General features: G+C 39.6%; 1 long non-coding RNA gene across 1 annotated transcript; it reads left to right on the forward strand.

Annotated features, from left to right (window-relative positions):
- Positions 1 to 1,015: 1,015 nt before the first annotated feature.
- Positions 1,016 to 15,152, forward strand: LOC142149896 (uncharacterized). Its single transcript, XR_012690909.1, has 3 exons — positions 1,016 to 1,311; positions 14,420 to 14,497; positions 15,074 to 15,152. It is a non-coding gene; the product is annotated as an uncharacterized LOC142149896 (long non-coding RNA).
- The last annotated feature ends 240 nt before the right edge of the window (positions 15,153 to 15,392 follow it).

Below are 15,392 nucleotides of genomic sequence, written 5' to 3' on the forward strand. Positions count from 1 at the left end.
TATCCAGACTTTTTATCCAGTCAAGAATGACAGGTATAATTCCAGGTGATTGTAGAATGTCAATCAGGGCTCATATCCCTGTATAGTATTCCAAAAATGTAAGTGCTCTAACGGATCCAATTGGGGAATGAGTCACTGTTACTTTTTTAAAGCTGTGGCTCATCATTCCTTGCTTGTGAGTCAGCTAAGAATATAATAAATGTATTGTGGTCAGCATTGCTGGTTCATGCTCTGTACAGTGCTGCCAAGCAAAAGACAAAATTAATAATACATATTAATTATATTTAATAAATAAACACAATAGAGAGTATGAAGTGCGCTCACCTCCTATGGAAGGATCATTTTTATATTGGCTGTTTACACAAATAGCGGTCAATAATAAAAAAATGTGTTTTAATAAAAATGCAGAATGTCCATACAAAAATCATGAAACACCTATTATCCATAAGAAACCTTTTTCTAATATCTAACATACAAATAATGATAGACAATTTGCCCTGAGGAAGGAGGTTATAGCATTGAAACACGCAGACGTTCTATATAAGGACAGACAGTGTATATTACTGATAAGCCTGGTTCTTATTCATTTAATTTACCTTTCATTTTTTTATTTTTTATCATAAACTGCCTAGAATATCATACAACCGGCTGATTTACAGCTGAAGTAGAGTTAAAAATTGAATACCTTTTGTTGATTTATATTTAAAGCAATGCACTGATCTATCTAATCAAATCAATACAGGGCAACCTGTGACCGTAGCAGCTGCTCCTAAAGAAAGGCCTATTTTGTTATATAAAAATAAAGAGTTATACACTTTACTTTTAGATAGTTAAATAAGCAGAGAAGCGTGCACTAGTCTTAATATTTAAGTTTGTTTTCCATTTCACACTGTTTCACTATTGGAATCTGGCAACAGAATTCACATACATTCTTCATGGAAACGACAGATAGCGGTATATGAAACAGTGACTTGCTATGTCATTCATGCCTTGATGTTGAAATATGTACAACAGACTATGGGTTTGTTTATATGCATGTAGTTACCATGGAGGGTCAGCAGATGGCGCTGTATTCATACAGAGGTGTATTGTTTGTCTGCTGTATATGCATGTACTTGTTTGTATTTTTCCTGTCTCAACTCTCTGTGTTCTAGAAGAGACTCTCCGGGAAAGGAGGTGAGCTGAGCAGCTCATGTTACTGATATGTTATGTTAAGAAGCTATTACTGAAAGCTGTTGTTATACTGATCCTGGTACTTAGTACTATATAAAGAAGATATACATCTCAAGACTCGTTCTGTCTGAATATAAGGTAACTCCTGAGGTGATTCTTTATCTATGAGACCTCCTGCTGCACACCTATGGTATCATCCATCGCAGAATGCCAATACTTGATTACTTCATTCAGTAGTTCTGCTTAACAAATTGTAGTAGCATAAATATAATAGTTACAATAGTATATACTTTTGAAACAAATTTTTAATGAAAACTGATGGACGGTGATTCTTTAATTAACTTCTCTTCAGAGCTGTGATTCTTATTAAATGAAGTGTATTACTACTACTCCTTAGCAAATACAATAGTGAAATCTGTGGTTCTTCATATCAGCGTGGTTCTGTGAATTTGTTATAGTTCTAAACATTTTTGAAACAGTGTATTACTCACATGAAGAATGTTTTGTTATATGGATATGTGTGAATGCGTTGTTTGCCATCTAGTTAATTGGATCACTTGTGACTCATTCAACTGTTTTGATAAAATAGTGAGGTTTTGCCAACTTTCATGCAAAATAATTGTTATATTCACACATTTGTAATAACATAATAGATTTACGTATAGTGGATTGTTAAGCAGAAAACTAAGTATATCTGTACAGAGAGCTTAAATGGCAACTGGTTGATCTCACTGAAACACCTGAGAGGTACAGGTAACCTGGAAGGGACTTTGGATATCCCTACCAATAAATAGTATTTAAATAGCGATAGTTGTAAAGCCTGCGGAAAACCTTCCCCACGCAAAGCTTATTTGTCACGTCTAGGTGTCATGTACAGTGCAGCGGTGGTACAGGTACATTGTGGGTGACATTGATAAATTCGGTTGAGAGAATGTCTATTGCAGCTAGACGGGTCTTGATAAATAGACCCCATATAGTATCCTGTAGATTGTATGTAATTCTTAATAAAAGTATAAAATTCACACTCGCCTATTTCTAGATGGAATGAGAGCCTCTTACTGTGGTCTATAGGATTTCTTGGGTTTGGGACCATATAGAAAAAGGAAGAGACAGTCCTATTGCAACTGTGATAAGTGACAATAACATATAGGTATAGCTGCTCACCTGCATATGGTGGAAGGAAGTCTTTGTTTTGTTTTTTAAACAATATCTCTACCTTTTAATTCACCGGGTTAAAATAGGTTTTCCTTGGGATGTGAACATGACACATATTCCTGTAAACAGTACATCCATGCACAGGAGTGATGATTGTGTTCAGCTTTCCCTAGGTAATGACACATTCTGACTGAATTGCAAATAGTAAATCTTCACTTTACAAATGTACATAGTGCACTCTGTCTATCACAATTATATATGTGTCAAAGGTGCAAGACATGAATATTCCTTCCCAGTTTCTTTTAACAGCAGTTTTATATAGTGAAAAAATATGATCAAACAATAATAAACTATATATATATATATATATATATATATATATATATATATATATATATATATATATACACACAAGTTAACCCGTGCATGATACTCATGCACTGTAGTCAAATCAAGATACTTAAGGTCTTAAAAAGGTTCTTGTCATGCATTTGGGCCTAGCCCAGGCCTCCTCAGGGGAAGATCGTTACTTCCCGACGTAAGCGCCCTTTTTAATGTGTGTTCATGAGGTAAAATTACCTCACGAAAATGAGTTTGACCCCTCAACTCGTAAATTTAGCCTTTACTACCCCTCCCACGGGGGAAGGGGGGATGATGGAAGTTAACTGACTTGACTATTCTAATTTTTTTGTCAAATAATGTCAGTATACCAAATTTCAGGTCAATTGGATGAGCCCTTTCTGAGAAAATAGTTTTTTACACACACACACACACACACACACACACACACACTAACGCACGCCTCTACACGTGTGTTCATGAGGTAAAATTACCTCACGAAAATGAGTTTGAGCCCTACCAAATTTCAGCCCTTTTTGAATTTTTTTTACCACACACACTAAGAATTTAGTAGGTCAGTGTATAACTCTGCCCAGCAGGTGGCGAGCTACTTGGTTTTTTTTTTCCACACACAGACGCCACTAAGCATTTATATATTAGATATATATGAATGACAATGCATAATCATCATCATCTATTTAATTATATAGCGCCACTAATTCCACAGCACTCATTCACATCAGTCCCAGTCGAGTTTACAATCTAAATCCCCCAACATACACACACACAGACCAAGAGAAACTAAGAGCAATTTAATAGCAGCCAATTAACCTACTAGTATGTTTTTGGAGTGTGGGAGGAAACCCACGCAAACACGGGGAGAACATACAAACTCCACACAGATAAGGCCATGGTCGGGAATCGAACTCATGACCCCAGTACTGTGAGGCAGAAGTGCTAACCACTAAGCCACCGTGTCACCTATACATTATATTAACTTTTGCAGAGTGAGTTTTCTCTTTGTTTTCCTATATGATCCCAAATTAAAGAACCCGGCACTGTTGGAAACAAGCAGCCAGGGCTGTAGATTTATTTAGGTTGGCACTATGGGCCTGATTCATTAAAGAGTGTATCTGAGGATGTGTGTGTATATTGTACACAATTACTATGCGCATGCCCAGAACTAGACCATACGCCACAGAATGCAGCAGTGTCTGATTCACCTGCAAGCGCAAAGGGCACTTATGGCAGCTTCAGGGAGGGAACGGGGCGGATGGACGCAGGCAATGTACAGTGAGGGCATCCTAAAGTCATCTCTAAGGTATGTGATTTTCAGCCTTATCTCTTGCTCCAGCTATAAGGCTCGTCTCAGTGCTGATTACTATGTATGCTAGAAGATGTGTTTGCAATCAGGAGTCACTGTATAAATGTATTTTATGTACAGTAGACATTAATTACATCACAATAAATGTATTTCATGAGAAAAAAATAAATAAAAAACAAACTTAATTAATGTTGTCATTAATACCTATATTAACAGGTGACGTTAATTGAATAGTTTTTTTTCCCTGTGCGTTCTTTTGTGAGTTTATATTCCACATATGTATTGGACGTATCCTGCAGTGTCCTGTCTAGTAGAGCAGAGCAGACCTAGACCCGGACTCATCACCACACGTATCTTCACATCCGCTCCTTGATGAATACAGACGTGCGTATGATGGTCCATTTCAGGCGCGTTTTTAAAAACAACACACATTGCGATCATTTTGCACACCTTAGTGAATCAGGCCCTATATGTGCATTTGTCTGTGCACATGGTGCAGGGTGACACATCTGACCATATCACCTTCCTCCATTGCCCGCGCTCTTTGCACCACTGAAGTGGCACACGTGTGCTTTTCATCTTACAGTATTAGGGGTTTGCTTCGTGGTTGCATTTATTTCTTTAAACATAGGCATACTGTGTGTGTATGAATGTCTTAGTCATAATCACTAGTTTTCTAAAAAGCTTTTTATTCTTGAACTACAGTGATCTTGGTAAGAGATCTCAATTTATATACGCCTGTTTTGTTGCTATATAATCATGTGCCAATTCATATTATTCATATCTCATAATCAAGGCCTAAGGGATAACATAAATCTTTCTCTTTGATATCAACCAAACTACTGTCAGACAAAACAATTACCTTGGTATAATCACTGCCAGATGCAGGTCTGGCAATCTGCTTTCTAGCTGTGTCTGTTCCCCGTGTCCATGTTATTCATGAGATGTGTGTACACTATGATTTGCTGCATGCACACTGAATGGCACAGAGATACACAATGATAACAATAACCCTGACTTCCTTTCCCATGGTAGATAAGGCAGGATCCATAGGGTCTCTTTCCCAACCACTTCCTCTGCCTGACAGAAGACAAGAATGATTGCCATCCATTAACTAAACAAATGGGTTGTATGCACATACCCCAAATATATCCCATTTGCTAGCTGCTCATACACCTGGCACTTAATTGTCTGCATGCCCTTTCAGATATTTGACAGATGTTCCTTGCTGCTAAATTAACTTGGGGATGGGGGGATGTAGCCAGATAGGAGATTACAAAAGATACTGACTCTAAGAGCTGCAGGACTGTTACATCAGAAAGTGGCATCTCTCATTGTGCCACACAAGTCTTTAGCAAACTTTCCTGAACAGAAAAAACAAACATCCACACATAAATCACAGGTGTGCTGTCACTGGTCACCACACCACATCATTCTGATAAAGCAGATCTTATTATTTGGGGTAGCAAGGTGGCTAAGTGGTTAGCACCTCTGCCTTACAGCACTGGGGTCATGAGTTCAATTCCCAACCATGGCCTTATCTGTGAGGAGTTTGTATGTTCTCTCTGGGTGCTCCAGTTTCCTCCCACACTCCAAAAAACATACTGGTACATTAACTGGCTGCTAACAAATTGACCCTAGTCTGTGTGTGTGTGTGTTTTAGGGGATTTAGACTGTAAGTCCCAATGGGGCAGGGACTAATGTGAGTTCTCTGTACAGCGCTGCGGAATTAGTGGCGCTATATAATTAAATGACGATGATTCTCTATTTATATAGTAGAAATATATTACACTGTTGTGCTGATAATCTAAATTCCAACGCACATGTGCAGTAGGGCTAATTTAGTCAGAAGCCAATTAACCTACATTTTGACTGTGAGAGGTACCAAGAGGAAACTCATACAAACATGAGAAGAATATACAAACTACAAATAATGCCCTAGTTACAATCATTTCTAAGGCCCCAGTGCTAAAAGGCCACCATACCACAGTGCACTACAGGGAATTGGAACCTACATTGACTATCAGTATTCCCTTCAGATAAACAAGCTTATACAACTTTGTGGAACATCCCGACTGCCCCCTCACTAGTACATTAATGGGGTTCCTCCTCTAGGACCCTCAGCAGTTGCGTAAACGCAGATTACCTCCATACTCGTACTGCGGACCTCTGCTGGAGAACTGCTGCAGGAGCAATGAGGAGATCCGAGGACAGGGTGAGTTCCTTCACACTGACGGAAACAACAGCCTGCTTCTGATTGGATGAGTGCGGTGGCCATCCAATCAACAGCAGCTGTCAATTAAAAGAATTAGTTGCATCGCTCCTCTCCAGCTAGAACAAGATTGATTTAATTGCCTCTAAATGAACAGGAGCAGGTCAACATGGCATAAAAGAGATCAGGAAACAGATGAACTCCTTGAAGGGAATCCTTTTCTGAACATGTACCAGAGAATCTAAATTTATATTTTAAATAGATTTGTAGGATATGTTCAATTTGTCTCCCTAATTGTACAGCGCTATGGAATATGTCAGCCCTGTACCACTAATAATAAATAACAAGGAGATGGCCTTTTTCTGCATCTCCTCTTTTTCACCTTACTCATATTTCTATGCCTCAACTCACTATCCAGAATATAATTCTCCCATTTAACTGACATTGTTGTGAAATTGTGGAATATTCTACTGGCATCAATTTAGGAATGATTGACATACATTATATTTAGAATAATAAATCATATCTAGCCTCACACTATTTGCCTGGCACACTGAATATAAATACTAGGCATAGTTTTATAATATCCCTCTGAACAGACTATGAGCAAACATAAGGGGGATTCAAAATCCGGTGATGTGCCGCCTGGAAAATGCGCCGCGCACATTGCCATCAATTACGGTAGAAATTTCCGCTCATTTTCCCTTGGACCTCATAATTGAATCCCTCTCCCCTGAAGTTGTGTCTGTGACCTCTTTGCTTCATATTTTCGGACCTTTCCATACTCTGCCACGCCAATTATGCCTCACATATCACTTACCATTAGGCTTCCAAATACTGCATTAGGAGAGGATTCTGAGCAAGAGAAAGCAAACCATCAAACTGTACTAAATGGTGAGCTCTGCAAGACTTACCAGCAACATCATAGAAAACAGGTAGTATACTATAACAAGATTGCATTCTCCCGTTTATACTTAATCATCATCATTTATTTATATAGCGCCAGCAAATTCCGTAGCACTTTACAATTGGGAGCAAACATTAATAAAACAATACTGGGCAATACATACAGACAGAGAGGTAAGAGAACCCTGCTCGCAAGCTTAAAATCTATGGGACAATGGGAGTTTGAAACACAAGTGCATGTGCTACATCATATTGCACACTGGAACCACTGTGTACCAATGTTGGTCAGAGGGTTGTTGTCTTGTGTTAGCTGTGTAGAGGGTGGTAATAGGGGAGATTAAGATGGTGGTTGAGGAATATCATAAGCTTGTCTGAAGAGATGGATTTTCAGTGAACGCTTGAAGGTTTGGAGACTAGAGGAAAGTCTTACTGTGCGAGGGAGGGAATTCCACAAAGTGGGTGCAGCCCGAAAAAATTCCTGTAACCGAGCATGGGAGGATGTGATGAGAGTGGAAGAGAGACGCAAATACTTACATTAGACTGTCACATCTGTGCCAGTGGGATCAGGTACCCACACAGAGATTACTTAGTGTCCACTTTAGTAAGTCTATGTAACCTTACAAACCTTTTTCCACTGTGGATGAACTTTTTTTTGTATTTGTCTTCATGTCTAGTACACTTACTTTATGTTACTGAGGCTGGCCATGTGCTCCTTTAAAAATGCACACCACCAACCCTGTGTGTGCTGTTGTACCATTACCTTTTAGTTATTGTAAAGAAAATGCACAACACTATGTGCCATCCTAGCTGTGGGCATTCCACTCATCAATGCCAGGGCACAGCACATTTTGTTATTCGTGGTGAAGGCGAGCATTGACTTTTTGGCTGCACACGAGTTAAAGGTCGGAGAGAGAAATCACACGCTCTTTAAGTGCTGTGTGAGAAAGGAAAGGCTGTCGGACCTCATTAGTTGTCAGAACTAACAATACAAAGCTGACAATGAAGGTAATTTGGAGCCTTTTGGCCATTAATCATTTTCATGACAAGCTTGACGGGGGCATGGAGCCTCTGCTCAGTTTAGGGTTACATGTGTGTCTGTTTATACATGTGCATTACTGATGCTGTTTCTCATGTCAGGGAGGAAAAAAAACATCATTAGTTAGGAATTCTGTGCTGTTAAGTGGAATCGGTGACAAGGTCCAACAGTTGCCACGGATGTCACCGCAATATACAGACAGAAGGGCCAACTTAAAGGCCGAACAATACATATCAAAACACCATTAAATAATAGGATGAGTGACACATTTTTATCAGGCAAATCAGTTATACTTTTCAAAGCCATCCAGGCTAAAACACAGAAGGTTGGCTGGGCTGTGTGTCAGTAAATCCCTTATATAATAATGATACATTGCTGAGTAATATGTTTGCATTATTAAGTCTGTGTTACTCCACAAACAACAGCTGGATGTGTCAAGGTTCTGTTATAACTGGTCTTAACACCCATAACATATAATACCTGGCTGTAAATACAATGCACTGCAAATCTTATTAGTGCCATCCTAATTTCCTAACAGCGGACTTTAAACACAAATCTCGGCCTGTTCATTAATTTGCGTAGTTTGCTACATTTAAATTAAATGACAGTGTAAAGATATAGTTTAGATTTTTTTATTTATTTATAATGTATTATGTAAAGTGCTATGGAGCTTTGCGGTCTGTGTATTGTATAGTATTGTAAATATCATCTACAGCACTGTGGACCTTTTGTGATTTATAAATAAAAGTAATATTAATAATAATAATAATAATAATAATAGATTTATTACCAGTATACCACATAATAACTCGCTTTGATTGTATGTTTTTAAAAATTATGATAATCCCTTGGTTCCTTTTCACTATAAAGATGAAGTCTCATTTAAGGACTGGGCTTGCTCAGAGCTGCTATGTGCTTAACACAGTACAGAAAATCTTTTGTCTGTGAGCTGGATATTATATTTATCATTATTTATATTATTGTGAATTGCACACATTGTTGGCAGTGAAAGTGTTCTATGGTAAGGATACTATTTGGTGCTGTGACGGACCTGTCTTTACATAGAAGGAAGAACACGGCGACACGGCCGGAATGTTTCTGAATCACTCAAGGAATTTTACCCACTGGGACATTTTAGTACGGTTCAGTGAATAAAGTGGGAACGATTTTCAAGCTTTCTGGTTGCGCCGTTGTGTTTCTCCTTTTATATATAACACAGCATTTACAGGGCTCTTTCATGGCACATGCACCCATTCTATATAGACTGGACTGAGAAGGAGAGCTTCCTTTGTTACTATTTATGTCGCTCATATATTGTGACACGTTACTGTGATGAATACAATTGTATCTCTGAATTGTCTATGTTGTCTTATGTTATGATGTTATAAATAAAGACAATCATTTTAAAAAATAAATTAATATTTCTTAATACACATAACATATCAAGTCATGTGGTAACGCGTTGCATGCGTTTTATAGGGCTAGACTCTTCTGGATATATTGATATCACATATGTGTAGCTATCATAACACGTATGGCTAGCACAGCCCCCCAAACACAAAAGTGATTACATGTACAATATTAACAAAACCCATAATGAAAAAAAATCCTAAAATGAAAATTCTTGTGCATCCAAAGTACACATTCTATGGTATCTAAACTGATGTTAACAGCTTTGCAACTATGTAGTTGTCATGGTATTTTGGGACAAAAACTGTACTTTAAAAACAAACTTACTAAAACCCTCTGTGGCTGATTATGTTACCCAAACCCTATGTACCAAAAAGAAAACTAGTATATGGACTGTGCTGGATTACAGACCACTTTTCTACTGCAACATAGGATGCAATTAGCGAGGTGGAGGGGATGGGAGTTTATGGAACTGTCCCAAATCTCCATGGGAGATGCCGTAAGAAAGCCCCCCTCCCAGTGTTTCAGTACACTTGAAGCTGTCAGCTTGAAAACCCCAACACCTAATCTACGGATAGAGGAGGACTCAATCTGAAAATAATATCTACACGATAACCTCCCAGCGATAGAAACAGTACAACAAGGTGTCCTCACTGCAATGTCTTGTCCAGTTAGTTGAAAATTTTTCCTATCAAACAATTTTGATCAAGGCCTTTACATTCAGTAGCTAGTTGTTCATTTTCACTGCACTTGGATATGATATAGCTCAGCTCTGGTCTGTGCATTGCATAAATCAACTCCTGATGATTTATAGGTCTTGGTGAAAAACACAGAAGAGCGTCTGATAAAACATGTACAAGCCAATAACTTCATTTTGTCTGAAGGCAACAAAAATGTTCCAAATGATGGACAATGAAGGGGTTTAAGTGCCAAATGATTTGGTGTTGCCTGGCAGGATGCTCCAGAATTGAAGAGAGTGAAAGAGACAGTACTGGGCAGCTTCCTTTCTGCAATATGGCCCTTTCTGTGGTAACAATAAATAAATCTGCTATCTAAACCCCAGAAAGTTCCCCAGAGACTGGAATATCACCACTATTTTAATACTACAGTAAAAACTATCCATCTGGATTTTTTTTTTCCAGGACAAATATTTTCCACACAAGAAAATGCAAAAAATAGTTCAACTTTGTTTCTAGTTATGCCAAACAGAACTCTGCAAGAGATTCTTGACTTGCTACTAATATATCACACAGAGGATGTAATGGATACCAATTTGTCTACATTCATATGCTCTTATCTATGCCGTATCCAACAACAGAGGAGACCCAACATGCCTTTGCCTGTGCTAATCATCTATATCACTCCCAGTGTGTCATATTAGTTCGGCTTTAAGACGTCAGTGCCTTCAGTCACCTCACGTTACTAATTACTTCTTCTGGTTTTGGTGGCTGTGCTGAGAGACAGTTTGTAAGTACAGGCTGACATTTTTATTTTAAATGAGACGGGTCTTTCAACGGGTCTTCTAATCTATTTTCTGAAAAGACCATTAGTCTCTGTCTGTAAGTTATGAATTCCCGCTATATTTAGTAGTGCAGCAGTGATAAAGGCTGGGAACACTAATAATAAGTAACTGTCACCTACACAGGGCTGCACATTGAACCTATATCTAAATAGGCAACATTTTACATGCCTTACATGAAGTTATAAATACTGAGGAGTATTAATCCGACAGTGAACATCCCAGGTTTACTGTGCCACACCTCCCAACATTTGTTAATGTGGAGCCGGGACAAGGTATGAGCATCGTGTGCGGAAAAAGGGGGCATACCACATCACACTGGTAGCCTGCCCAGCCCAATGGTAGCAAACACCCCAAGTTCCCCGCCCCAAACACCCCTCCAATGCCGTGCGTATGGAAGAGGTGGCCGTTTACCGCAGCAGAGCAGTGTGAAGAAGAATGTACTTCCCAACTATCCGTTCTGAGGGACCACGGACAGGACAGCCCCCTCAAATTGGTACAGCCCCGCCTAAAGCTAGATACATTATTTTGTCCAATAATCGGCTCAACCAGCCGACATACGACCGCTCGTTCAAAAGTCGGGTCAGTGTGTGTAGTGACACAATGGTCGAAAGTCTGCCCAAATGGACGATTGTCGCTTCATTTGGTTGGTCGTACCGTTAAATATTTTCGTTCCAATCTCGTTTCCATTGTGTAGTGTGTATAAACTTCCGACCGATTGCTCACTGCTCAAGACAACATGGCTGTAAAAAGTCGCTAAAGGGACGTCCGCTCTTCTCTTTATCTTCTAAAACAAGGCTAGTGTGTATGCAGTCCATGGACTGAGCAATCGGACCATCGATCGCATGTAAAAATCGATCGGCATAAAAAGTTGGTGGAAAATTCTGTAGTGTGTACCTAGCTTAAATCAGGACAGGGGAGGTATGTGGTGCTCTCCACAATCTTTCTGGGACATCATCAAACTGCAGGAAGTCTGTAGGTTTCCAACATATACACCTGATTGGCTCTGGATAATCACATGAGAAAAGTGTCACTGGATCTACATCTACAGACAATTTACATAATGCCCAAGGCATTATAGCATAAAACTTAAGACAGAGAAGGAGGGGAAACAATGCTACGGCTTATGCACTATGTGTCTTTATAACTGTACATTGCAATTAGGCCAGGCCTAGCCAAATATGTCTCAATGGAGCCAGCACGCTTGCAGAAAAAAAAATCTTAAGTAGCGTAACTTTTTTAGGGGGTTTGGCTAAGCAAATAAATGGGCATGGGGTATATATATCTGTATTTCCTTTACATGATATTATCATACTGTACAAATGACCAGCATATCATACCCATTATTGATCAAAATTATACCAACACTGCCTAGCATATGCAAGCAGCACATAACACATAATATCCAGCAATGAACACTGTATATCAGTGTCCAACGTATAACAAAAGTGGCCAACATTATTTATATGTGTGTGTATATAGTTATCAACCATAGAGTTCACCAGTTAATATCATAACATTGTGACTGATACCATAAATGTGCTAAAGAGAAAGTATTTTTCTTGATTTGTTGGAGAAAAGAAATAAAAACATCTTTAACTATTCCCCATCAATTGTTCCAGTGGGAAGGACTTATATCCATCAGTGAAGCAGATACAACAAAACAGAGCGCGCCAGCGGACACATCCATCCGGAATGCAGCAATTACAAGAAAACAGAGCGTGCCACTGGCCATATCCATCCGGAATACAGCAAATACAAAATAATAGAGCGCCCCACTGGCCATATCCATCCGGATTACAGCAAATACAAGATAATAGAACGCGCCACTGGCCATATCCATCCGGATTACAGCAAATACAAGATAATAGAGCGCGCCACTGGCCATATCCATCCGGAATACAGCAAATACAAAATAATAGAGCGCCCCACTGGCCATATCCATCCGGATTACAGCAAATACAAGATAATAGAGCGCGCCACTGGCCATATCCATCCGGATTACAGCAAATACAAGATAATAGAGCGCGCCACTGGCCATATCCATCCGGAATACAGCAAATACAAGATAATAGAGCGCGCCACTGGCCATATCCATCCGAAATACAGCAAATACAAGATAATAGAGCGCGCCACTGGCCATATCCATCCGGAATACAGCAAATACAAGATAATAGAGCGCGCCACTGGCCATATCCATCCGGATTACAGCAAATACAAGATAATAGAGCGCGCCACTGGCCATATCAATCCGGAATACAGCAAATACAAGATAATAGAGCGCGCCACTGGCCATATCCATCCGGAATACAGCAAATACAAGATAATAGAGCGCGCCACTGGCCATATCCATCCGGATTACAGCAAATACAAGATAATAGAGCGCGCCACTGGCCATATCCATCCGGATTACAGCAAATACAAGATAATAGAGCGCGCCACTGGCCATATCCATCCAGAATACAGCAAATACAAGATAATAGAGCGCGCCACTGGCCATATCCATCCGGAATACAGCAAATACAAGATAATAGAGCGCGCCACTGGCCATATCCATCCGGAATACAGCAAATACAAGATAATAGAGCGCGCCACTGGCCATATCCATCCGGAATACAGCAAATACAAGATAATAGAGCGCGCCACTGGCCATATCCATCCGAAGCGCAGCAGCTACGACAGAACAAAGTAGACACATCCAGCTGGAGTGCAGCACATACAACAAGAGAGAGGCAACAGCCACGTTCAACCCCAGTGTAGCAGCAACTACAAAGCAGAGCACAGCAACAACTACAAAGCAGAGCGGACACATCCATCCGGAATGTAGCAGCTACAAGAAAACAGAGTGCAGCAGCAGTCACATCCAACTGCAGTTCAGCAGCAACTACAAAGCGAAGCGCAGCAACTACAAAGCAGAGCGCAACAGTTGAAACAATCGAGGGCAAGCACAGAGGCCAGTGAGAACTCAATGGGAATATGATTCAATTTGGGAAATGGGAAACTTAGGTTTTTCTAACCTGAATGACATGTATGTGAAAGCTATGTTGTCATAGCCTAAAACAAGCTTGGCTAACCTGTGGGACTCCAGGTGTTGTGAAACTACAAGTCCCAGCATACCCTTCCAGCAATAAGCTGCTATATATTGACAAAGCATGCTGGGGCTTGTAGTTTCACAACACCTGGAGTGCCACAGTTTAGCCAAGCCTAGCCTAGAACAATGACTATCAAACTTTTTAACAGAGCCAAATATCACCTTTCCTCTAGGTGTACATTTATTAGACATCTCAACCTGCATGTTCCCTAATACATACCCTACTTGTCTCCTACTTTCACGTTACACTACAGATGGAGCATATTTTGATGATAAGAACAGCAAGGTCTAGATGAAGAGAATCCTGCATTGTTCCCATGGGGTGATGGCAGGTGAGTGCTGTTCTTCTAAATATCATTAACTCTGTCTGTACCTCTTGGAGATATACCTGTACGCAGTCTGTCAATGGCTCAGGCCAAGTAGCTGCATCATTCACCCAACACTGCAGAGGTCAAACTCCCACCAAACCAATCACCCTGGGATTTATAATACCCTGAAGTCAATGAAAAGGAGGCAGGGATCACAGAGTAACTTGGCAAAGTCATTTACAGACTGTGAACTGTTAGAGCCGCTGAGAACCATATATAAATATATATGTGAGCATCTAATACGTAAATAAATTTAGGATGTAGTCCTTGCTTTTATTTAAACCACTAACTTACTGATATTTAGTAGTTTAAAACTAAGGCAACTCAATATATACAAAGCATTTCCTTTAGAAGCTTCATTCCTGCTAGCATGTACCCAGGATAACTAACACTTTAAAGGGGACCTGTCATACAGTTTTGAAAAATCTAATATCAATAGTATGGTCTGAATAAAGCCTAATTGCAATGTACAATTATTATTATACATCATTCTCGATAAAATAAGCTGTAAAACCGTGCCCTGCCCTCTTTCTCTGGTAGATCCTTTAATTATACCTGATGTGTGGGCTGAAGATTTTATGACACTAATCTTATGTGAGTTCCTTGAGCCAACAGGAAGCAGCGTTGAAAACTGGCAGATTTCCATTGGCTTAATGATATCACAGAAAGTGTCAAAGGACAACGATGAGGATCCTGCTAGTACTTCTCACTAAAGTACTCCACTGAAAGCTTACATTTTGTTTTGGGTGAAGTCCATTCAGAAATGAATAAATAAATATAGTTACACTTACATTTGGTGCAGAATTCACTTAAAAGGTTCCAAACTTCCTAGTACTGATTGCTTATTTCAGGCTTGCAG

Source organism: Mixophyes fleayi, chromosome 4 (genome assembly GCF_038048845.1).
Source record: "Mixophyes fleayi isolate aMixFle1 chromosome 4, aMixFle1.hap1, whole genome shotgun sequence".
Lineage (NCBI taxonomy): Eukaryota > Metazoa > Chordata > Amphibia > Anura > Limnodynastidae > Mixophyes > Mixophyes fleayi.